General features: G+C 37.1%; 2 pseudogenes; both read left to right on the forward strand.

The window, feature by feature from the left end:
• The first annotated feature begins 168 nt into the window (after positions 1-168).
• LOC120197772 lies at positions 169-15,435 on the forward strand (annotated as a pseudogene).
• A 2,358-nt stretch (positions 15,436-17,793) lies between these two features.
• On the forward strand, positions 17,794-23,313 carry LOC120197784 (annotated as a pseudogene).
• The last annotated feature ends 2,835 nt before the right edge of the window (positions 23,314-26,148 follow it).

Consider the following 26,148-nt stretch of genomic DNA (forward strand, 5'->3'; position numbering starts at 1 on the left):
TTTTCCGCCAAAGATTTGGTTTTTTTTTGGATCGAGCTTGAATTTGTTAATGACATGTTGATGTCAATTGTTTGCCAACAAAATAGTTATGGCTTAAATCGTAAGGATAATTCTTTTAATTGAGATGAAATTTGTAATCAGAAAGAAATATATATCGAATTGAAATTAGAAACAGGTGCACTTATTAAGCAAACAGAAGAAAAGAAGGAAAGCCACCGGTGTTTGATGTCAGATTTAGCTTTGACTGATTCCTTGGTGTTTAAAATCAGTCATCGGTGTTTCAGCAAGGGAGTGGCACTCTCAAGTTTGGAGATTTAAGGAACTGGGTGAAATGGAGGCGAGAGAAGAAGAGACTTGGAAGAAAGAGGAGGGAATGTGGATTGCACCGAACGATGAAGAAGACGATGAGCATGATTCAAAGGAAAGGGTTCTACAAAGATACTTTCTCCAAGAGTGGAAACTTGTTAAATCTCTCTTAGACGACATTGTTTCCACTGGCCGCGTTTCAGATCCTTCCTCCGTTCACAAGATCCGTTCCATCGTAATCTCTCAGCCTCTCTTGTCTTCTCTATTACCTAATTTTCAGATTTTGATTATTTTTCTTTTTTTTTACATTTTTTTTCCAGATGGATAAGTACCAAGAACAAGGGGAATTACTAGAACCCTACTTAGAAAGCCTGGTTTCTCCTTTAATGTTCATTATCCGATCGAAAACAATTGAATTAGGCATTGATTCCGATGAGATTCTTCAAATAATTAAACCTATATCTATCATTATTTACACTCTTGTTACTGTTTCCGGTTACAAAGCTGTTATCAAGTTCTTTCCACATCAAGTTTCTGATCTAGAACTCGCGGTTTCTCTCCTTGAGAAATGCCACAACACAGCTTCTGTGACATCGTTGCGGCAAGAAAGCACGGGAGAGATGGAGGTGAAATGCGTAATGCTTCTGTGGCTTTCTATTCTTGTTTTGGTTCCTTTTGATATATCCTCTGTTGATACTAGTATAGTAAATAGTGGTGGTGGTACTGGTGAGGATGAGTTGGCTCCTTTAGTTTTGAGAATAATAGGGTTTCTAAAGATTATCTTTCGAATGCTGGTCCAATGCGAACTATGGCAGGATTAGTTCTCTCAAAGCTTCTAACACGTCCGGATATGCCGAAAGCTTTGTCCAGGTCTTTTATCTTTGTGTGCATTAGAGTTTTTTCTGTAGTTATTATGCTTAAACTCCAGTTAATTGACTCTAATCTAACTAGGCATTTTTTTTGCTTTGTTTTTCAGTTTTATTGAATGGACTCATGAAGTTTTATCGGCGACAGCGGATGATGTTGTAAGTCATTTTCAGTTGCTAGGTGCTATGGAAGCCCTTGCTGCCATTTTTAAGGTTTGTTTTCGATACATTAGTGTGCATAATCTGTACTGAGTTAAAGATATGAAGTAAATATACAATAGTATATAATTTCAAAATCGTAAAGCTTACCAAGTGTAAAAGGCTACTCTGGTGATATCATTTTAATATCTATCATGATAAAGACCTTTTATCCGCATGAATTTATTCTGTAGGTTATTCTATGCTGATAAAGCTAATGTCTATTGTATTAATAAGATAACGGCTATTTTGCATTGTTTTAATTATCTCAGTTTATCAGTCTCATCCATACTATTTACTGTGGTCAGGCTGGCAGCAGGAAAGTATTGGTGGATGTTGTTCCTGCTATCTGGAATGATGTCTCAGTGTTGATCAAATCAGGTTTAGCTTTGAGGAGTCCTTTGCTTCGCAAGTATTTGATGAAATTAACTCAAAGAATTGGACTTACTTGCCTCCCTCATCGTTTACCAACCTGGCGCTATGTGGTTAGTGTTACTGAATGCATTGCTTTTTGGTTGTATTTCTTGTGAACTACATATACTTGGTGGTTTCTTAACAGATATGAAAACTATTTTTTTTTTGATAGAACATATATGAAAACTATTACATTTGTCTAAGTGCTAATTATGCTGATATTTGAAATGTTGAAGCTTCTGTCAGTCAAAGATCCTTCATAGCATGCAAAGTTTCCATGAAAAGGATGACAAATCTTGAAAATTTTGCTTGGTATCATAGGGTCATTACTGGTGCCAATTAGCTTGTGCTTAATATTTAGTTCATTCTCTGGTGCAGTTCTTGTTTTATCACTGTTCTTTGTTAACTGGATATAGTTCTACTTTGATGTTGCTTTCTCACCTTTCTGTTTCCTTTTATGCAGGGGAGAACCATCTTACTTGGAAAGAATTTTCTTTGAGCGCATCCAACAAGAATAATCAATTAAACCATGGTGTGCTTCCTGATAACCACGAATCAGAAGAAAATTCCAACTGTCCTGAAGATGAAGATATGGATGTTCCTGAGATTGTAGAAGAGGTTATTGAGGTGTTGCTTTCTGGATTGAAAGACACGGTATGTCTTAAGAGTAAGATTCTGTTATGTGAACTTTTTGCTTTCTTGTGTAAACTAGTTTGTAGGGAAGTTTGGAGTTTTGTCATCTCTAGATTTCTATTTACCTTGTTCTCTTCATCATTCATCAAAATGTGATATTTGGGTACCCTTGGTGTTAAGTAGTCCATGGTGGTACCCTTAACTAAAACTTCAATATGACTGTTAATGGAATTCCACCACTCCTCTGGAGAAAAGTAGGCTGATTGGACATGCTGTACCCACATGAGTGTACAAATTGAAGTGTTCCAGTTTTTTGAAGATTATCATAGCATTGTAGAGCAAGCCTAACCAAGAAATTGATAGAAGTTTGACATGAGTTTATTGATTATTGTAGATGAGCAATTTACCCCTTTTTTCCGTTCTTTTAGACTGCTGATTTGGTATGCAGGACACTGTTGTACGTTGGTCTGCTGCAAAAGGAATAGGCCGCGTAACTTCACGTTTAACATCTGGACTTTCAGAAGAGGTCTTGTCATCTGTATTAGAGCTGTTTGCACCTGGTGAGGTATGCTAATATTGTTTCCATCTCTTCTATATCATATTAGAACTTCCCTCCCCCAAACACGCAAAAGGAAAAGCGAGCGAGAGAAAGAGAGATGGGAAATTGGATTTTTATGCATTTCTAGCAATATGATTTCTTTACTTGCCATTCCTTCAAAAATTATTCTTGAACCAGTTTTAGCTTGTACAGACTATAGGATTCATGCTGATATGTAATTTTTTCAGGGAGATGGTTCATGGCATGGAGGTTGCTTAGCCTTGGCTGAACTGACTAGGAGAGGATTGCTTTTACCTTCCAGTCTCCCAAAAGTTGTACCTGTTGTCATAAAGGTTGTGTGGCTTTCAATCTTCTCAAAATAGTTGAATTACTATGAACCGTGGATGAAGTTCTCCTTGAATCCAGGAAAGTTGATATGGCTGTAAAATTTCATCCCGACTGAGATTTGATGCCTTAGCCTGGCTTACTCGCATTTTAAGAAGAAAATTGTCTGCTTCAAATGCATTAACGATAGGACCCAAATTTTTGTGCTGATTATGAGCAGTCTTCTTGACAGGCATTACATTATGATGTTCGAAGAGGTCCACATAGTGTTGGATCTCATGTACGTGATGCTGCCGCCTATGTTTGTTGGGCATTTGGTCGTGCATATCATCATACAGATATGAGAAATGTATTGGAACAGCTTGCTCCCCACCTCTTAAGCGTGGCATGTTATGATCGTGAGGTGCCGACTTTTGTGCATTTGTCATGATCCATATTATAAATATCATGTAATATTTTATTAATTTTATTTAACCATGCTAGTTTGATATTTTCATCAGGTTAACTGCAGAAGAGCTGCTGCAGCTGCTTTTCAGGAGAATGTTGGAAGACAAGGGAATTACCCACACGGAATTGATATAGTGAATACTGCTGACTACTTTTCACTTTCATCACGAACAAACTCTTACCTTCATGTTGCCATATGTATTGCTCAGTATGAAGGGTACCTTCATCCATTTGTGGATGAGCTTCTGCATAGCAAGATCTGTCACTGGGTATGAACTGCAAACTAACAATTATGTTCATCAGAAGAACTTTTAACTTTTCTAGATTTGTTTTTTGAAAATAATGTTTCTGGATGTTGTCAAGTTGATGGAGCATATCCTGCCATTTTCTCTCAAAGGACTTTATTCACAGGAACTATGCTTGGTAGTACTTGTAACAAGAATTCAAGCTTTAATTATTTATTGTTTATATATTTGGAATCATCATTAGCATTATCATTATTTTTTTTCCACTTTGTTGTTATTGCTATTTGCTAATACCTTTTGCTCTTTTGTTTTTTGAATGAAACATCTAGTTGTATATATTTCAGTGTAGCATGTGGCATGCACTAGTACACTTAGTTATTTTTTCTGAATTAATATAGTGGTCATTCATGATCAATTCATCATTACCATTTTTTTTCTTTTTGGTTACTGCTACTGTTGATGTTAAGTGATTTTAGGAATTGATGACTTATTCATGAGTTGTACTTGATTTCTTCAGGATAGGAGCTTGAGAGAGCTTGCCGCTGAGGCACTTTCTGCACTTGTCAGATATGATGCTGCATACTTTGCAGACTTTGTTCTTGAAACATTAATTCCTTTTACTCTGTCATCTGATTTATGCACACGCCATGGTGCAACCTTAGCAGCTGGAGAACTTGTTTTGGCTCTACATCAGTGTGGTTATGATCTTCCCAGTGGTAGGCCACTTTATTGACTCTAAGTACATAGCTATTTAATGGAAAATTTAATTAAACTTATTTTGACTATATTTTTATTTTGAATGCTTCCTCATTTCTGCTTATTCCTATACCTTCATGGTTCTAATGCACTTTTAGAATGGAATAATTTCTTGAATTGAGCATTCTATGACTGCACCACAATACTTGTTGAACAATAGAATGTTTCAGAAACATTTTGAAAACAAAATAGGATTTGTCAAAACTCAAAATGCTTTGTTGTTTGAAAATGTTTAGAACCATAAAAGCAAGATTTATATTAGAAAATGTTTGGTTTTTCAAGTATCACTCGCAGATGCATTTTTATTATAGCTTTGATGGCAGTGGCTGATCTTGGCAAAACAATTTGGGGGTACTTAAAATTTTCGAAAATTTTAGAAGCCTAAACTAAAATTTTTCAAAAATTGAGACTTAATGAGAAATTTAAAAGGGAACTTAATTAAAAGTATTCAAATAAATTAAAACTTAATGAGAAATTTAAATTTTTAAAACTTTTGAGGGGCCAAATGCTAATTTTCCATTTTTTTTGTGGTGGGGTGTGCAAGGCCCCCTTTGGCCTCCATTACCGTCTGCCTCTGTTCGCTGGATTGAGTTGCATGATTAGTATAGTGTTCAAGAGGAGGGAAATATAAAGGCAGATACCATATTCAGAGCCATATGCTGCTTTAGTTTGAGCATATTCAATGTTACATTTTATCTCATGTTTCTCATTCAATTAAGTTAATTTACTTAAGTTTTCATATCTATAAATTGAGCCAGAGTTTTCCCCGCTTATGTGTTTATTTGTATCAGATAAGCAGAGACAAGTTTCTGGTATCGTTCTGGCTATGAGAAAGCACGCCCTATCGGGGAAAGGGTGGAGAAATAATGCGAGCAGCTGTTTCCCGGTTTATTGAATGAATCTCATTTTCTCAACTTCCTTTGCCAGAGAAAGTAAAACGAAGTTTGATTGAAACCCTTAATGAGAATCTGAGACACCCTAACTCACAGATACAGGTTTCTTTTGTGCAATAAGATTTTTTCCCCTTAAAATTGAATTTCCCTTTAGTATTGAATTGAGAATCAAAATTATTATTTGAAATTCAGACTGCAGCTGTGAAAGCCCTAAAACACTTTGTACAAGCATACCTTGCTGCTACTGATAATAAAGGTGCTGTTAGTAATAATATACATCCAAATACCTACAACTCTTGAAAGATGCAAATGTTGCTGTAAGAGGGATCTGCAATGGCATTGGGTGTATTACCCTATAAAATATTGGCTAATCAGTGGAGGGATGTGATTTTGAAGCTTTGCAGCTCTTGTGCAATTGAGGTACAAGTTCTCACTTTGAATAAGTTTCTTACTTAAAGAACTATCGATGTAATAGTGTAAATGATTGGAACCCTTGTTGAAGGCTCGTGAATGAGCTCAGTTATGGCTTGATTATGTTCACCTATGTACATTAAGTCTAACCTGAACTGATAACCTGTCCAATCTTCCTGAAATCATACCTTATCCAACCTGATTTGACCACAAGAGCCGGTTGACTCCTTGATCAACAGCGTATAGATTTTAGGTTGGCTACTTGAATAGCTAGGCTTTGAGCTCATTTAAACTTTACCCAAACTGACTTTGTTGAACAAGCTGATACTCATATGAGCTCAGTTCATTTACAGACCTATGTGGATTTTTGACTTATGTAGTGTATATTTTCTGTGTAGGATAACCCTGAGGATAGAGATGCTGAAGCACGAGTTAATTCTGTCAAAGGACTTGTATCTGTCTGTGAGACATTAGCTCGAGAGAGAGAAATTTTGATATCGACGACTTGTCTCTATTTCATCTCATTAAGAATGAAGTGATGGTCAGTTTGTTTAAAGCACTCAATGACTATTCTGTTGATAACAGAGGTGATGTTGGTTCTTGGGTTCGTGAGGCTGCTATGGAAGGCCTTGAAAGATGTACATATATCCTCTGCAAGAGAGATTCCATGAGTTCTATATGTAAGTCAGACATGCTTGAACCTGTGTCAAAGCAACCTAATAGTGATGTTGCAGAGAATCAAATATGCTCTTTTTCGACATAAATCTTGCAACAAATTTGGTCGGAGGGATTGCTAAGCAAGCTGTTGAAAAGATGGATAAGCTAAGAGAAGTTGCTGCTAAGGTTCTCCAAAGGATTCTGTACCACAAGGAAACTTTTGTTCCTTTTATACCTTATAGGGAAAAGCTAGAAGAAATTGCTCCGAACGAAACAGATTTAAATTGGGGAGTAAGTCGTTGTCTCACATGTTTTTAAAAAAGTAGTTGTGTATCGTTTGCCCAGTTTGCTTCATGTTTACTTTCTTTTTTTTTGATAGGAATAGGAGGTCTCGTTAGGAACCTCCCTCATAGTTGACTCAGGATGGCAACTAATTGAGGGAGGAAAAGAGCACCTCAGTATATTAATAAACCAGGATTACATAAGATACGCCTAACAATCTGACCCTGAATAACACAGGATAGACATAACACTCTATCCCTCGAAAATAAAACATGACCTTAATACAAATAGCGATGGGAAACAAAAACCCATCCGCCTAACCCAACATCAGCTAGTTCGTGAAGTTCAACATTAAGCCTACAACACTCAACCGATCCCCTGCTTAGCTAACTTGTCGGCCTCCATATTACAACTCCTAGAAACCCATCTAAGAACGACGCCCTTGGCAGTAGCAAGAACTCTAATTTCCTCCACCAATTGACTGAAATAGTAGGGGCAGTTTGCAGTTTTAAAATCCAATCCATTGCACATTTACTATCACTTTCCAAATAAGTCTCCCCTTGTTGGCCCAATTGGAAGAAAAGAAGAAGACCAATCCTTTCATAATAGCTTTCAGTTCAGTCAGTATAGGGGGACCAGGCCCTACTGCAGAGGAAAAAATAGCTAAAGTGCAACTGAAGGAGTCTCTCAAACCCCACCAATACCACCTTGCATCCCATCTCCCGTTACTGCCCCGTCAACATTGAGTTTGAACATATCCAATGGCGGTGGAGTCCAGCAAATAACCTTCTTAGTACTCATACTAGAGAAAAGTTTATCCGCCCGCGTGGGATCTCCTACTAGAAGGTCAGTCTGAATCCGAACCCCAGGGTATTTAGCCAAGAACCATTTAGCCAATCTAAATCTAGTGATAAAGAACAGGACAGTAGAGTCACATTTGCCGTTTTCAAAAACAACCTGATTTCTAGCCTTCCAAATAGACCAAAAAATGACAGCCGAAATAAACCTCCAAATAATGGAATTATTCCTTAGGTTCGACCATGAGCACAAAATAGAAGAAGGGTCCTGAGGCAACACCGTAGAGATATTCCATAACCGTAGAAATTTGCTCCACAAATCCAAGGCAACAGTGCACGAAAGGAACAGGTGTGCAATAGATTCATCCTGAGAATGACAAAATGGACAAAGAACATCCGAAATCTGAATTCCTCTTCTCTTCAATTCCACTCTCACTGCTACTTTTTGATGACAGATCTGCCATAAAAACGTTTGTACTCTAGGAGGTGCCAAACCATCCCAAACCCACTTCTTCCATTCAAAACTCCCTTCAGTCCTACCTTGTAACGACAATCTACATGATTTGACCGAGAAAATGCCATCCCCCTTTCCAGACCATCCCAAGAAATCTTCCACACATTGTGACAGTGAAATCTTGTCAATCAATGACATAAGAGCAATCCATTGGTCCAATTCCCAATCACACAAATTTCTTCTAAGTTGAATATTCCACACCCACACATCATCTACATACTCACCAAAATCAGAAACCATCCCCCCTTTGTTCGTCGACAAAGCAAAAATTCTCGGGAAAAGGCTTTTTAAAGGCAAATTAGAAATTCAAACATCATTCCAGAAAGCAATCGACCGCCCATTTCCAACATTGAACTTAGAATTTTGTCTTAAACAACCACCAATCTGATCATTCTTAGCATAGTTACTAAGGATACCTCTCCATATCCAGGAATCAGAAGGTGAATTCGCTTCTGAAATTGAAAGAGACATAGAGCTAACATTGTTTTTGCTGCAAATCAGATTCTTCCACAGACTATTTTTTTCATTAGCAAATTTCCAAACCCATTTCCCAAGTAGGACCCTGTTAATCAGCCTTAAATCAAGTATTCCCAGACCACCCTCCTCAATTGATTGACAAACCGAATTCCAATTTACCCAGTGGATGCGTTTTTTATCAAGATCTTCACCCCAAAGGAAGTTGGCCATCAGCGAGTTCAAGTTCTGAGACACTTTGTGAGGAATCTTGAAAATAGATAAAAAAAAATGGGCAAGGATGAAAATACTGATTTAACCAAAACTAGTCTGCCCGCCAACGACAGCGATTTGGCTTTCCACCCAGCTAATTTCTTATTGAAATTCTGGACAACCGGTTCCCACATACCTACTGAATTTTTCCTAGTTCCAATCGGTAAACCGAGATAAGACATTGGAAAAGACCCCACTCCACAGCTTGCTTTCCTAGCACAATCTTGAACCCTGTCAGCTTCCATATTAACCCCAAAAACAGAACACTTAGACAAGTTTAAGTGTAACCCAGACATAACGTCGAAGACCCTCAATACTCTCCTAATATTTAGAATTTGCTTTGGAGAATCTCTGCAGAAGAGGATTAAATCATCTGCAAACTGCAGGTGTGTCAACTGGAATGAATTACCAACCCTCCCAATGCTGAACCCTTGGAACAGTCCTATGTCAGCAGCCTTAATCAGCATAAGATTCAATAATTCCCCCACTAAATTGAATAGGAGAGGGGATAGGCTGCACCCTTGTCTCAACCCTTTGCTAATATTGAATTCCTCAGTAGGGGAACCATTTACTAACACCGAAATAGAGGCAGAGGAAACACAACATTTAATCCATGAAATCCATTTATCCCCAAAACCCATAACCTTCAAAATTCTGAATAATATAGGCCACTCAACCGAATCGTAGGCCCTACGGAAATCAGCTTTAAAGACAACTCCATTTCTCCCTAGTTTTCTCCAATATTCGATTCCTTCATTTGCCAACAGAGCACAATCTAACAATTGCCTGCCCGGAATAAATGCGAACTGTGAAGGGCTTACCAAACCATAAATGACAGAGACTAACCTTTTCGAGAGTACTTTAGAAATAATCTTATAAAGAATGCCAACAAGACTAATAGGTCTGAAATCCTCAATTCCCTGTGGATTCACCTTCTTAGGAATTAACGTAATAAAGGAATGATTAACTCCATTTTCCCATATTTTCCCTCTCTGAAAATCTTGAACAAACTGCATGATAAGGTCCTTCAGTATAGTCCAGAATTTTTTAAAGAAACCCATAGTAAATCCATCTGGACCAGGTGCCTTAGCACTGTCCGACTTAAATACAACATCCCACACTTCCTGTTTAGAAAAATCAGCCTCTAACCCAGCCTTTTGTTCCTCTGTCAGTTTTGCAAAATTCAGGTTACATTCCTCCACCTCCAGAGATGTTAACTCATTATAATTGACTTTAAAATAATCAAATATAGCTGCTCTAACCAACCTGGGATCAGAGATATCTATCCCAGCCACTTTCAAAGACGAAATAGCATTCATTCTGCTCCTATGAAGTGCACAAATGTGGTAAAATCTGGTATTTCTATCCCCATCCTTAATCCATTTAATTCTTGATTTTTGAAACCAAATACTCTCCTCCTTCCTATGCAGACCCCACAATTCATTCCTCCAAGCTACTAGTTGGCTCCATTCTTGTGCAGAAATTCCCCTATCCTGAGACTTTAATTCCAAATCATTTATCCTGTTTTCCATCTCTGATATCTGTTCTGAAATCCCCATATTGTTACTGTTTGGCCACTTTTTAATTGCTTTCTTTGTTCCTTGAAGAATACTCAACATACCCCTTCGTGCAGTCTCCCTCTTTAAATCATACACAACATTTTGAACCAGCCCCTCAAACCCATCATCCTCTAGTAAATAGTTAAAAAACCAGAAAGGTTTAGGTCCCCAATTGTTGAGATCTTCTTCAAGTACTATAGGATTATGATCAGATAATGATTTCGGCAACAATTTCTGGATAACCTTTGGAAATACCTGAAAAAATGCACCACTTAATAGAAAACGATCTAATCTAATCCACGTGGAAGCTTATCTATTATTGCACCAAGTAAATCTCCCTCCAACTAAAGGTAGATCCATCAGGTTTAAATGTAGGACAAAGTTGGAAAATAACTCCAATGAATGCCAATTCTGAGCACCTCCGATCTTCTCCTCGGGATCTAAATAAGCGTTCAAATCCCCCCCTAAGCATACAGGCAAATCAAGCTGTTGTGTAAAACACATAAGCTCTCTTAAAAACTCCTCTTTATCAGCCTCAACCGACGACCCATACACATTAATAACCACACAGTCGAAGTTAACACTCCTAAACTTTCCAAATAAAGCAATGACTCTATTGTGTTTAAACTCCTTGCTAACTTCAAACAGATTTTCATTCCACATACATATTAAACCCCCTGCCGAACCAGTAGCTGGCTGAAAGCTAGAGCCTTTCAGGAAGTTACCCCCTAACTTCCTAAACAATCCCTTTTGGCATTTATTCAACTTAGTTTCCTGAAGAAACAGAATCATCGGTTTGATCTTCGAAACTAATCTAGCAATTGCTCTTGATTTTTCCTTTTTTCCCAGCCCCCTTACATTCCATGACATCAATTTGATTTGTGACATAATTACTACAAGCAACAAACCTTTAGTATCCTGAAAAAATCAGTCAAGAACTTCTAAGAGGCCATCTTAGCTCCATCTTCAAGATCTCATTTTCCAGAACATGATTAGCCCCTTTGAAAGAGATCCCCAACATATCACAAACATCCCTAGTAGCAGCAGCCTCCAATCTAGCTTCGATAGATTTGTTAGGGGACACAGAATTAACACTGATTTGATCCATATATTCCCTATCCAGACCTCTATCTAGTCTTTCATAAACTCGATCCTGGAAACAAAATGAAACTTCACCCTCCGAACCAGAACTACCAGACCAAGTTGGAACAATCCTTAGCTTCTTTTTCTTAAGAAAACCACTTTTTAGCCCATAAGAAATAGGCTCCTTGTCGGTGCTCCGCCTCTGGGAACCATCCAGTATAAGAGGAATTTCAACCCTTTCCACCTCTGATCCCTCCTCAATGCCCCCTCCTTTATCCCGAATTACTCTTTCCTCTACCCTATCCTCATTATTAAACTTATTCTGTATACTGACGTTAGTATCACCAGCAAGCAATTCAGGCGAAGCTCTATCCCTATCCAGCCTATTTGTGTCGACCCTCACCGATTGCTGTAAGTCTCCTACTTCCTCCACCCGAGATTCTATAATTTTACCACAGCCCAGATGCTTTAAAATGACAACAGGCCCAGCTGTTGATATTCTAATGGGCTCACTCAACTCCTCTGATTGGGCCTTATTATTATCATTAGAAAAATTACTCCTAATCCCAATGCCCTGATAATTCCCTCTCAAATTCAAATCTTCTGCTGGAAAGTCTGACACCTTTACTCCACTAGGTTGACTTTCTCCCTCCTTCAAAATTAAATTTTGACCCCCTTTGCCGCCTGCCACAACTGTACTTACATCCCCTACTAACCATCTATCAACACTGTCCCTAGTGTCCTCAGCTAGCAAGTCTGGTCTACCACCCCCAACAGAGCATCGATCTTCTTCCTCCTCTGAAAATTCTTCATCTCTGAACATATCCTCACCGGCCACCGTTGATTTCCCTACCGAAAAACTTTCCTGTTTAATAAAAACCGACCCCACATTAATTTTGACCTTGAAAGATCTCCCATACGAGCCCAAAATAACAAACTCCTGAACATCAAAGGGACTGGCCACCCTCAGCAAGGCCCTAGCCACCGCCATGTCCTCTCTTTTCACCGTCGAATCATGGATACAGACTAGCTTCCCCCACCTTGATGCAAGTTTCTCCATAAAGGAAACATTCCAGCATAATAAGGGGATACCAACTAACTCAACCGAACAGAAAGCCATCGGTACCCCGTCATCATTCAAAAGGATATCAATCCAATCAAACCAGAAGGACAATTCCTCTAATCTGCTCAACCACGCCTCTTTAAAATCTTCTCCCGAATCAAAGGTTAATATGCAAGAGTTCCATGCATAACCCCAACTAGCTCCCTTTACCTTGAACCCATCACTTGCAAATCCCTTCAGCACTAGCTCCAAATCAAACTGGGGTTTGACAATCCCAGTCAATGATCTCTTCACCCAATCCCTTTCATCAGGAGGAATATGCATCTCCCAAAGATTTCTCATTCCAGTATCTTTACAAGGGTGACCCTCCCTACCCTCTTCGTCCACCGGATCTATCCTCATCTCCTCCGACGAGGTTAAAACAACCTTATAAGACCTATCATCCCTAAAACGATTGAAAGACTCATATCCCACTTTACACCTCTGGTTCGCCCCCTCCATCGACTTATCTTCATCTTTTCTGGACTTTCTTCCACCAACTTTCAAGGACCTCTGCCTCCGATATTTAGCTACACAAACCGAAACTTTCTTCCTATCAATCCAAGTACCATTGACCTTCTCTATCGCCTTCTTCATTCCATTCTCCTTCGCAAACTGAACGAACGCAAATGAATGATCTCTATAATTTGGCTTGTTAGAACTATTCGGAATATAAACTCTCAAAACACTCCCATGTTGACTAAAAATTTCCTTTAATGTTCTCCAAGTGACTCTCTTGCTAAGATGATCTACAAACACCGTCCAATCTTCGCCGGAGGACGGACCTCCTAAAACTCTCTCTCTCATTTTTTTTTTGCTTTCAATTTTTCTTTTCAATATCCTTTTTTTGTACTTCAAATTTCAGGTCAGTTTTTTGAACATTACTTGTAGGTACCTACCTTTTCATATCCACGTTTTGTGCAATTACTTCAGTTCAGTTGCTATAGCAGACCAGTGCTCTCTGGTTTAGTTATTTCAATTGGTGGCTTGCAAGATTCTTTGAGGAAGGCATCACTGTCTGCATTTTTGGAGTATCTTCAGGTTGATCAAGACATCAATAAAGAAGCCAAAGTGTGTAAGTTATCCACTGACATCCTTTGGATACTCCAAGAGCACAAGCGATGCGACAGGATTATTTTACCCACGCTGAAGGTAACTCAACCTCTTGATCCCTTTCTCCAAAAAAATTTGATGCCATCCAACTCCATCACTGTTTATTTTTTATCTGTTTCAAAATTTGCTGCTAACCAAGGAACAGAAATATAAGTAGCAATTTATTGTATTTTGAAACCTCTAAATCTTCTTGCTATGAATTAACTACGAAAGATTATTATACTCTTTTTCTTATATATATGTTGTTGATGATGCATATTTCAGACAATTGAGATTCTTTTCAGCAAAAGGATATTGTTGGATATGGAGGTTAGTTTCTCTTTTTCCGAAATAGGTGAACTTTTTTCGTGGTTCTTTTGTAATCATTATGTTATATTAATTTGGCTTTCTTGCATAGAAAGGGAACCGTTTTAAAATTTGATATCTTTTCAATTTTCTCCTGGACAAAAGTAATTCTGATCTTTATGGTGGTAAGAAAAACACGTTAATTAAAATTTCACTTTTGGTATCAAAATTCGAAGAGATTACATAATGTGCTGACATATGTGGCTTTGGGGTATTGTTAGGGGAACTTCCTTATGGCTTGAAATACCCTTCAAAACACAGGAACTTGGCACAAAGGAACTGGATGTTTAGGGAAGCTTTGAAGTTTTATCAGTTCCTTTATTATTACAAAAGAAAATTGAGGAATAATTGTGGTTTAATGGTTAATTTGTTTAGAGGTCAAACCTATGAATCCTTCTTTGGAGTGCATTTTAAACCATAAAAATGAAGTTTTAACTTACAGGCTCATACTTCGGTTTTCTGTTCCGGTGTTTTGGATTCCCTGGCGGTTGAATTGAAAGCATCAAAGGACTTCTCCAAGTTATATGCAGGCATAGCAATACTTGGTTACATTTGTTCAGTTTCCGATTCCATCAGCTCCCGTGCCTTTTCTCACCTTCTCACTCTCCTCACTCATCGGTACCCTAAGGTCTGTTTTGGCGACTGTACTTGTTGAATTATAAAAACATATGTTATTCTGAGGTTTCATTTTCCTTGAATACCCCTGTTCGGTATTTATTTGAGCATGAGTATAAAGATGCAGTCCTTCAAATTATGGAAAATTTAGAAAAGAAATATCTGTGGACATACATATCTGCATTACATCTTTTTGTTTCATATATGTCCATCATCTACCAGATTCGCAAAGCTGCTGCGGATCAAGTTTACCTCGTCCTGCTGCAAAATGAGAGTCTGGTGTCGGAGGAAAAAAATGAGAAGGCACTCGAAATAGTTTCAGAAACTTGCTGGGATGGTGACATGGAAACAACAAAGCTTAAGAAGATGGAATTGTTAGAAATTGTTGGTGTGGACGCTGGAGTTGGACAGCCAAAAACTACTTCAAATGTAACATCAAGCAAAGCTGGTAAGAAATCTACAACTGTAGATGAAAATGAATCTTATTCTTCATTAGTTGAGTCCACTGGGTTTTGATTTTCTTCATCTAACGCTTGAACCAACCATCTGTTGTATTCCCCTTTGATTAATGAACTTCTTTTTCTCATGAAGATGAGTTTTGTTTTAGAAATAGTAATATTTTAGAATTTAAAAACATTGATTTTTTTATATGAATATCTTAGAGTTTCTTCCTTCGAGGATGAGAGTATCAGAATTGCAAAACCGAACCAGCCGATTGAATTGGTAGTTCGTCTAGTTGGGAATATACCATCTAATTGGAAATCTTTCAATCCGAACTAGATAAAAGTTGACAAAAAAATGGTAATTATCCGGAATACCATATAAAATCGGTATTTTAATTTAAAAAACTGTATGTGATGTTATTTGGACTCTTTAACTTGAATTTGTATTAAATTTTATTATATTTAATACTATCAATTGAGATCTTAGCTACCATCTTTCAGGGCATAGTGTTCAAGTGAATCAAGTGTGCAAGCGATATTCTCTGTAGATCTTATGGAACTATCCTTCCATGAATTTGATTTGGTTTTGGGGTTTGATTGGTTGAGTGAACATTGAGTTTGGGTCGATTGTAAAAGGAAGAGGCTATTCTTGCTCGGTTTAAGGTAGCACTGAGGTGAGTAGTAAAAGAAATAATTGTCCAACTTCCATTATCTAAGTGATAAAAGCCGGTAAGCTAATCCGAAAAGGGTACGAGACATTCCTAGCTTATATCATTAATTCCAAGAAGTCCGAGCCAAAACTTGAATCGGTTCCAGCTGTTTGTCAATATTTTGATGTATTTCTAGTACTTCTCGGTCTACCTTCTTTTAGAGGTCTGGTTGAATTTGGGATAGAGGTGCAACCAGGGACTTCATCAATCTCGATTGTTCCCTATCGTATGACTCCAACTGAACTGAAATAAAAAAGTGTAGCTTCAAGAACTTTTCGAATGATGGTATGTCGATCAAGTTTGGTAACTGAAGTGAAACATGGGATGTAACCGTTTCACTAATGCTTGAACTAAAGTCTTCAATAGGAACCATTTGTTTACAAAGGAATTTTAGAATTAAGGGTGAAATACATAAACGGTCAATCGATTATAGGATACTGCTTAATTGAGTTCATTGACTATTAAAAGTTACAAAATGATCATCCGACTATGGGACATTACTTTGTTGAGTCCCTTGACTATTAAAAGTTATAAAATGATCACTCAACTATTCATTATGTTCTGAACTTGTCATTTTCCGTTAAAAAATTAGCGGTAATATGAGTTTGATGTTAAACTGCTGATTGAGATATGACAAAATATAATCTAATAATCTTAAGTGACTGTCACATTTAAGTCAACATATTAACATCCAACTCATACGACCATTAATTTTTTAACGAAAAATGACAAGTTTGTAACATAATGAATAGTTGAGTGACATTTTGTAACTTTTAATAGTTGAGGGACTCAACAAATTAGTATTCTATAGTCAGAAAATCATTTTTTAAATTTTAATAATCATGAGACTTAAAAAACCAGTATCATATAATCATGCATGTTTCTGAAATTTTAGTGGCCTGGGAGAAAATTAGGCACCTAATAACAAGTATAAAAGAATTGAATCGTAAGAACAAACAAAACTAAATAAATTTACTTATAAATTATTTTTATATTACGTTTAATAAACTATTTAATAAATACATTAAATTTTAAATAGAAAACATAAAAAAAATTATTAAACACCCAACAACTCACACAAAACAAGTATGATCCTCTTTTAAAAGGGTACATGTTAGATTGTAACCTTCTTCGTTTTGTCAAAACAATAACAAAGGAATAATTAAAAAAAATAAAAAATGTAACATTAGATAGAATTTTGAAAATAATAATAATTGAATGATCAAAATAGAAATAACATAATAGATGAATGACTAAATAAATAATTTATCATCTTTTAATTATATGTGAATTTACAATTTTAAGGTCTGGACAAGGGCCCTGGATAAGCGTCCCTTTCACCCGTGTTCAGAGATAGACTTGCTATAATCAGGGATCATTTATTTACTTTACCCTATAAATAAAAAGTGTCAAAGACTAGGTGCTGGAGATGGGATGCTTGAAGCCAAATTCACATCTTATAAGCCCACCAGCAATACAACTTCGATAAAAGAGACGTAGAAAATGAAGACAGCATGTTCGTGCCCTATTCTCTATTTTGCTTTAGGAGAAACATGAAAAAAGTGAAAAACAATGAGGAGGAAGGAAGAAAGGAATGACTTTTGGTCAATTTAATATTTTTCTAAAGTTCAGAGGTCACACTAGAAATTAAACCTTTATTGGAACATAACTTCTTTAAAATTAGTGACTAAAATAAGACAGATAAAAATAAAAGTGACCTCTAGTTCAGTTTACCCATAACTATATATAAATGACTGTCCGACAATTTGTTCGTCTTGTATAGATTGGGCTCTGGACAAGATTTTGCAAATTCAGATCCACCCCACCCATTGAAACCTTTTCTTCTCGGAATACGAGTGCAAGTTTTTGCGAAGGTTTTTTTTTTTGTGTGGGAAACTAGTTACTTCGTCCCCTATATTTCATCTCTGTTCGCCGACTCGCCGGATCTCTTCATACGCCGCATTTGCCCCCATATTTTGGCATTCATTCAAGTTTCCTGTAACAACCATCTCGCTTGTTTTATTTTCAGTTCACCTCTTTCCCTCTATCGTTTTTTTTTGGTGCGTGGAATTTTATGGTATTGTGTTTTAGATGATGCTTTGAGTATGTTCTTCTGCTGAGTTTGGTTTTCAATTTATTAAGGAAGCTTCTTTTAATTTGCACACTTTACCCTTACTTGAACTAGAACTGTATATGATTCTATTTTTATTTAGGAAAAAAATTAGTTATTTTTTTTAATTTGAATTTACCTATGGTTTTGCATTTCTATTCTGCACCCCCTCCATTTTGTTGCAAAATTTGAAGGGGGTGAATATCAAAAGCAATAACCAACTAGAGCCTTGCTTGTTCGGTTTTTAGGTTTGCGGTTTTGATTATGTATTGATTCCCCACCACTGGTATGATTTGGGGTTGTGCATCTGAGTTAATGTTTTGGGTTATTGTATTGAATGAATGACATACTATTGATGGTTTCTTTGCAGATAAGTTTTTGAGTGTTTCTGTTATCTGCAATGGAGAAGGATATATATGATAGGGAAGACGATGCTTCCAGAGAACGCTGGGATGGAGGAGCCTACAGTGATGAATTAGAGCGAATTGACAAGCATCGGAGTAAGGACAAGAAGAAGAGCAGTCGAGAAGAAGAAAAGGATCACTGAAGTAGGGATAGAGAGCGTGACCGTTCTAAGAGAAGCAGTGATGAGGTCTTGCAAGAATGGGAGAAAGAATCCTTGGAAAAGGATAGAGTGTCAACCAGGGAGAGGAGGGAGGATGACAGAGATGAGCATGGGAAGGACAGGAGTAAAGATAGTAAGGTGAGGGAAAAAGAGAGAGATTATGACAGGGATAAGTATAGATAAAGAACACGAGCATGAGAGAGAAGGATCGAGGAAAGGAAAGGGAGAGGGATAGAGAGTCTGAGAAGAAGAGGGGAAAGGATAAAACTAGAGATAAGGACAGAGAAAAGGAAAAGGAAAGAGACAAGGTGAAGGAAAGGGAAAAGGAGAGAGAGAAACTTAAGTATCGAGAGAAGGAGAGGGAAGGTGAGAAAGATAGAGATCGAGAAAAGGGAAAGGAGAGAAGTAAATTGAAAAATAGAGAGGAAGATTACGAAGGTAGCAAAAATGAAGAGCTAGCATTAGACTATGAAGAGAGTAGGGATAAGGATGGAGTTGAATTGAATGATGGAAGCAATGCAGGTGTAGTGCAGGCATCTTCATCAGAGATTGAGGAGCGTATTGTGAGGTGAGTGGATCATTTAGTCACAGTTAACTTCAACTTGTCTGCATGTCAGACAAATTCTTACTGCTTCATTCCATCTTTTATGAAGTGTTACTTGTAAAATTAATACTCTGAAAAGCATTCTGCTATAGCATATTTTAGATGGGAATATTAAGATCATGCAGTGATTTTGAACTTCATTTTTATAAAGAATGACTATGATACTCGAGTCTTCAAAATATTTGGTGACCAGGCCACAAGGTTCTCTAGTTGCATGATCCGGGCTTTATTTCTCAATTTGATGACATAGTTGGTCTTTGCTTTTGGATAGTGTATTCAAAGTCTTGTTTGTTTTTCTTAATTTTAACTCTTAACCTAATGTAAGTATTTATCTTTTCCTTTTTCCTTCTATTTGTCTGCTCAGAATGAAAGAAGAAAGATTGAAGAAATCTGAAGGTATTTCAGAGATTTCAGTATGGGTTAGTAAAAGTCGTAAAATTGAGGAGAAAATTAATGCTGAAAAGGAGAAAGATTTGCAGCTATCGAAATTTTTTTAGGAGCAGGTTTGATTTCTTTGTTTTTTCTTTCTGACAATACTTGGTTTCTTCTCACTGTAATATTTATTTGCAAGTGATATGAATGATGGTAATAATTGATGCTATGGAATAAATTTCTCAGGATAATTTCGTTCAGGGAGGAGATGGAGATGAGGAGGCTGATAATCACCCTATTCTTATGTTTGCTTTCCTTTTTAAGATTTTCTATTTGTAATATCAGTTGTGTGTTTAATGTAATCTGTTTTTGTTAGTGCCATATTCAACCTTCTTTGTCTTTCTTGAGATGTGCAAACCAAACACTGCAACTGATTATGTGAATAACTGAATCATTAATTATAAATGGAGCAGATAATTTAGGATATTGCTGAAAGCCATGGATTAAGTTATTGCTGTTTACAAACCATGTTTTCACTACTGTATCTTTAAAATACTTCATATGGGTAGGCCAAAAGGTCTACTTATGGCCCTAATTTAGGGTATTGTTCATTGTCATGAATTGAGGCTAATGTTTCATTTCGAGTGCTATGCCTGTTTTTATTCTTGTATCTCAGCACCCGACTGGTTGGCTCTTTTTTTTAATGGACAATCTGTTAACAGATGATCTAGCAGGGGTTAAAGTTCTTCATTGCCTTGACAAAGTGATGGATGGAGGTGCTGTTGTTTTAACACTCAAAGATCAAAGCATACTTGCTAATGGTGACATTAATGAAGGTATAGAAGTGTTGGGGGTGCTACATATGTATTTTTTTGGTCTCTGTTTGTGATGTGACATAGATTTTTGTGTAACAGAGCTTTCTGGTATGATCCAACAGATATTGATATGCTTGAAAATACTGAAATTGGAGAGCAGAAGCGGCGAGATGAGGCTTACAAGGCTGCAAAGAAGAAAACGGGGGTTTACGAGGACAAGTAAGATTCTGATCTATATAGCTGAATCTAATAGTTTACCTCAATTGGGTAAAATTAAATATTTAACCCTAGATTGAACAAAATAATAGGTCAAGCTTTTTACCCTTTTTTTAAAACAAAAGTTTAGAAACTAATCTAGGTTTATCTCTATATTACTGTATGCATTTCTTTGGAGTGTTATTTACCTATAGCAAACTTAGTATTTACCTTTACCATGCAATCCTAGATTGAACAAAATATAATAGGTCAATTTGTTGACTTTTTTTTCTTATCAAAGTTTATATACTAGTTTAGGTTTAGTCTATATTACCATGTACTCATTTTTTTGAAGTGTTATTTACCTATTAGCAAATTTATTATTTACCTTTAATATGAATTCTGTTAAGCTGGGTTCAATGATGAGCCTGGTTCAGAGAAAAAAAATACTGCCGCAATATGACGATCCAGCCACAGATGAGTTTTGTTTATAAGCTTTGGCCTCAAGCTGAATCTTTCTTTCCTTTTCAAATTTCATTTAAAATTTTGCCTTTCAAAGTTTCATTGTATTTTTTGGAAGAAAAGTGGCATTTGGTCATTGGTGACTGTTTTTAGTTATTATTTATTTTCAGGGAGTGACTCTGGATGAAAGGGGCGCTTTACTGGTGAAGCTGAAAAGAAATTAGAAGAGGTAATTTTTAATTGTCTTTTTAAGCTGTTAGAAACATATTTTAACATTTTTATGCTACTGATGGTCCCTCCTTTTATTTTTGTTTTATTCACTGGCAGCTCCGTAAAAGGTTGCAAGGAATTCCCACTAATAACCGTGTTGAAGATCTTAATAATGCTGCGAAGATTTCATCGGATTATTACACCCAAGAGGAAATGCTTCGGTTTAAAAAGCCCAAAAAGAAGAAAGCTTTGCGGAAGAAAGAGAAGTTGGATATAGATGCCCTTGAAGCAGAAGCTATCTCTGCTGGGCTTGGTGCTGGATATTTTGGATCTAGAAATGACTCGAGAAGACAAGCAATTAAAGAGGAGGAGGCCAAATCTGAGGCTGAAAAGAGAAATGATGCATACCAAGCAGCATATGCCAAAGCAGATGAGGCATCTAAGCTACTGCGGCTTGAACAAACTCTTACAGTAAAACCTGAGGAAGATGAAAATCAAATTTTTGCTGATGATGAAGAGGATCCTTATAAATCACTTGAAAAAGCAAGGAGGTTAGCTCTTGAAAAGCAAGAAGAAAAATCAGCTCCACAAGCTATTGCGCTTCTTGCTAGCAAAGCCACCAGCAATCAAACTACAGATGATCAAAAGACCTCCATTGGAGAGGCACAAGAAAACAAGGTTGTAATCACAGAGATGGAGGAGTTTGTTTGGGGTCTTCAGCTTGATGAAGGTATGCTTTTTTTCAAAATCTAGGTCACTATGATCTTGTTCAAAACATAATATCCTTTTTTTGTGTGTTTATGTACTGCCAGCTACTGTATCATCTGCTAAAAATCTGATTTATATATTTTATCCTCACGGTTTTATGTGCTGGGTGGTCAAATGGAAGTTTTAGGTTCTAGATTTTACCAGTCATGCATTTTTGTCTTAATTTTCATCATATTTTTTGAACCTCCCTCTTTTGGCCACACATGCTTAGACTAACCAACTTGATCCCTTTTTCAATAATAATAAAACATATTTTATCTTTATGCTCACAATTTCTTTATGGTAATATCGTTTAATGTTGGTTTGGTGTTCAGAATCACATAAGCCTGACAGTGAAGATGTTTTCGTGGATGAGGATGAAGTGCCGGGAGCTTCTGAACAAGATAGAAAAAATGCAGAAAATGAGGTGGGTGGATGGTCAGAGGTAGCTGATACTAGTGCCGATGAAAAGCCTGCTAGTGAGGATAAGGATGAGATCGTTCCAGATGAAACCATTCACAAAGTTGCAGTTGGCAAAGGATTATCGGGGTGTGTTGAAGTTACTTAAAGATCGAGGAACACTTAAAGAAACTATTGAATGGGGTGGCCGAAACATGGACAGAAAAAGAGCAAACTTGTTGGCATTGTAGACGAAAATCGTCAAAATGATAGATTTAAAGATATTCGCATCGAAAGACATATGAATTTGGCCGAATTGTAAGGACTTCAATCTGATCTATATTTCTTTCTAAGTCTATGCCTTGGGTTAATTTGTGATCTCTGCTTGTCAGGTTGAAATTAAATTGTCAGCTACTCGGAATTAGGATGTACTATCTAGTTTCTTTTTCTTTTTTGCCTGTAGTATAGTGATATTCAAATTTTCTGAATGGACATTCTACGGTCTTGGCATCTGAAATCAAATTGGTCTACTCCATTGGTAATATATCATTCATTCTGGGTTTGCGACTTTGTGGTTATTAGTCTGAAATCAACCAGACTTGTTCTTGCAAGAAATGAAGCTTGGTTTACCATTTTATGCTGCTGTTGATATGGCTTACCACTGCTTATATATTTTTTTATCATTTACTAATTTAAGTGCTTGTTCATTATGTTTTTAATAGGTTACAATTGTTCCTCATTTCTTGTGTGATAATTTCAGGCAAACTAGTGACCCTACAAGCGGCTTTGCCACTGTTGAGAAGGATTTTCCAGGAAGCTGGACACCTATGGTTGGTGATAGAAAGGCAAGTTAATTCTTACCTTTTACATGTATTGACCATTGCATTACAAGATACATGAAAACCAGTCGTGTGTATCTATGACTCTTCATTAATGGGGATGATTCTCAAATTTGGTGTGAAGCTTTCGTCATTGTTTCAAAAAATTGAACTTTGTTACTTTCAAGTTCTTATGTTTGGTTAATTTTTTTACCATTCCAATTCTATAGGTTGAGCATTTCTTGGGAATCAAGCGCAAGGTTGAGTCAGGGAGTTAAAGCACACCAAAGAAGCCTAAATCTTGAAATTTGGACCAGTAAGAAACAATGATGGAATGCTGATTAACATGATACGATTTCGGTTTCTTTGCTCGGATGTGGAATTTTTATGCATCATTGGAATTGGTCGTATGATGAAAGATCAAGATGATGGCAGATATCGGTACCCTGGCGACCATGGTGGTCAAGGTATTATCTTCAGCCAATTATCGAACAAAAATGCATGTAGCCGAGAATTTCTCAAAACTTTTAATCCCATGTTTTGGGTCATTTGACGTATTTTTGTTACTAATGAAGTTTCTTTGGATATGGAGGAGGATTCAATCGAGGAAAAAGCCCTCGTATGAAAAGGTGTTATTGGGATATGGATAAAATTTTAGATATATAACTCAGAAAGAGAGGAGTATGCTTGATGTAATTATCCTAATATCAAATATTTTATTATTATACTTAGCTAAAAAGAAACTCCAGTCATGAGTGAGAAAAGCAGAGAGAGGAAAAGAGCGAGTTTTTTTGGTAGTTCGTCCTCTGGTGAGGAATGGACTGTCTTTGTTGACAATCTTAGTACGAGAGTTACTAGAATTGAGTTAAGAGAGATTTTTAACCATTATGGAAAAATAGTGAGGGTTTTTATTCCAAGTTTTATGTCTAAACCAAATTATAAGTCATCCACGTTTGCTTTTGTGCAATTTGCGAAGGAAGTAGGTTGCAGAAGAGCAGTTCATAATGTAAACGGTACGCTGATTGATGGGAAGAGAGTCTCAGTGGGGATAGCAAAGTACAAGAGGGGTAGAAAAAGAGAAGCAGAGGTAAAAAGAAATCAGTTGGATGGTTTTAAGCTGGGTAGAGAGGTTAATGGTGAACTGCAGGCTGAGTTGGAGAAATCGAGAAGTTTGAGAGATGAAAGATCGTATAAGGAGGTTGTGAATGTGGCCAACAGTAGGAGCATGGATCCAGGTCGTATGGTGAATAAGGGAGGTCAAAAGAATGCAAATGGAATAAGAAATGTTTGGGATATGCATATCCCATCAGATGATTTTTGCTGGGTGAAAAACTCCTTAACAGGGGTTATCAAAGATCCCTTTCAACCTGATATGGTGAAGAGAGCTTTGGCAAAGGAGGGATTCCAGGTTAAGATATCAGGAACGCCAGCATTATTATGTTCAATACAAATGAAGAGTTTTTAGAGGCATGGTCAAGTCTCCGAGAGAAAACTGCTGGTTTGATTGGGTAGATCCGTTGTTGAGTGAAGATGGAGTTCCTTTGGCTTATTGCTTGGTCGAGTTGGTTGGTTTACCACTTCTTAGTTGGAGTGTTCCTTTTTTGGAGAAGCTTGGTGAAAAATGGGGAAAGGTCGTGAGTATCCTGGAGGAAACAAGAAATAGAGATGATCTTTCTTCGGCCAGAATGTTGTTGAGGGTTGCAAGCCCTTTTGATGTACAAGAATCTGTTATTGTGGGTTCTTATGGCAGATCCTTTAAAGTTAAAATTAATGTGGGTACCAGTTGTAATCCTAACTCTGAAGATTTTGGAGTCGTGAGGCAGAATTTTTCATATAGCAGCTGAAATAACGATGTGTCAAAGGGGGACGATGGTAGAAACTTAGAGAAGGAAGAAGACATCAGGGAAAATTCAGAAGAAGGATTTTGGTCAAAGGTAGACACGTGGCTTCAGACCAGTCTAGAAAGGAGGATGTCAGAAGAAGATGGGGAACATTATTTGAAAAAGAAGTCTGTCACTCTGCCCAATAATAATGGGGTGTCAGACAAATTTGAATTTGATTTAAACTATTGTGGGGATTATGCAGGAATTGGGCTGCGAGAGGCTGTGGACCAGAGTATCCAAGCCCATTCTGATTCAAATGGGGAGTCTCTTTCTCCTATAACTAAAATTTTCCCAGCGGGCCCTGCTGTGAAGTTGAATTGGGCCAGGGCAGTACATAAAAAAAGGATCAGCCTTTGTTCGATTTTCAAGAGCAAGATACAGATGTAGTGAGGGATGAAGCTATAGTTAACAATAGAGCTGTTCAAAAGAAGTTGAGAATGGTTAAGGATGCCAATCAAGTGATGCTCAATGCGGGTAGTGATTCTTCTTTTTGTGAGAAGAAGAGAAATTCAGTGAATTTCGAGGACTGTGAAGAAATTGAGCCCTTAAATCCTAACTTAATGCTGTCAGCTCCTAATCAAGAATCCTCGCAGTTTTCTTCAAGAGGCAGAACGTTGATTCAGCATAGAAGATTACTTTCTTCTAAAAGTGTGCCCTTAGAGAGGAGAATGGCCAGCTATAGAAGATTTTATAGCAGATCTAGGGTGAGAAATAACTGGTTTGAGAATGAACACAAAGGAATCCCTGGTAGAAAGGATGATGTTCTGCAACTCACTTCAGAAAATATGGGAGAGGATGTCAGTAGTTCATATCTCTGTTGTAGGATCAGGAAGTTCGAAAAGAAGGGAGAGAAGAGTTAATCAAATCTCTATTGAAGATAACATTAAGATGGTTGCTTCAGAAAATAGGGGAATTGAACAGGATGTACAAGTCTTTGGTTCTGCTAATGATCAGGAAAAATCTTTGGTCC

The sequence above is a fragment of the Hibiscus syriacus genome, unplaced genomic scaffold (genome assembly GCF_006381635.1).
Source record: "Hibiscus syriacus cultivar Baekdansim isolate YM2019G1 unplaced genomic scaffold, ASM638163v2 tig00117056_pilon, whole genome shotgun sequence".
In the NCBI taxonomy this organism is placed as follows: Eukaryota; Viridiplantae; Streptophyta; class Magnoliopsida; order Malvales; family Malvaceae; genus Hibiscus; species Hibiscus syriacus.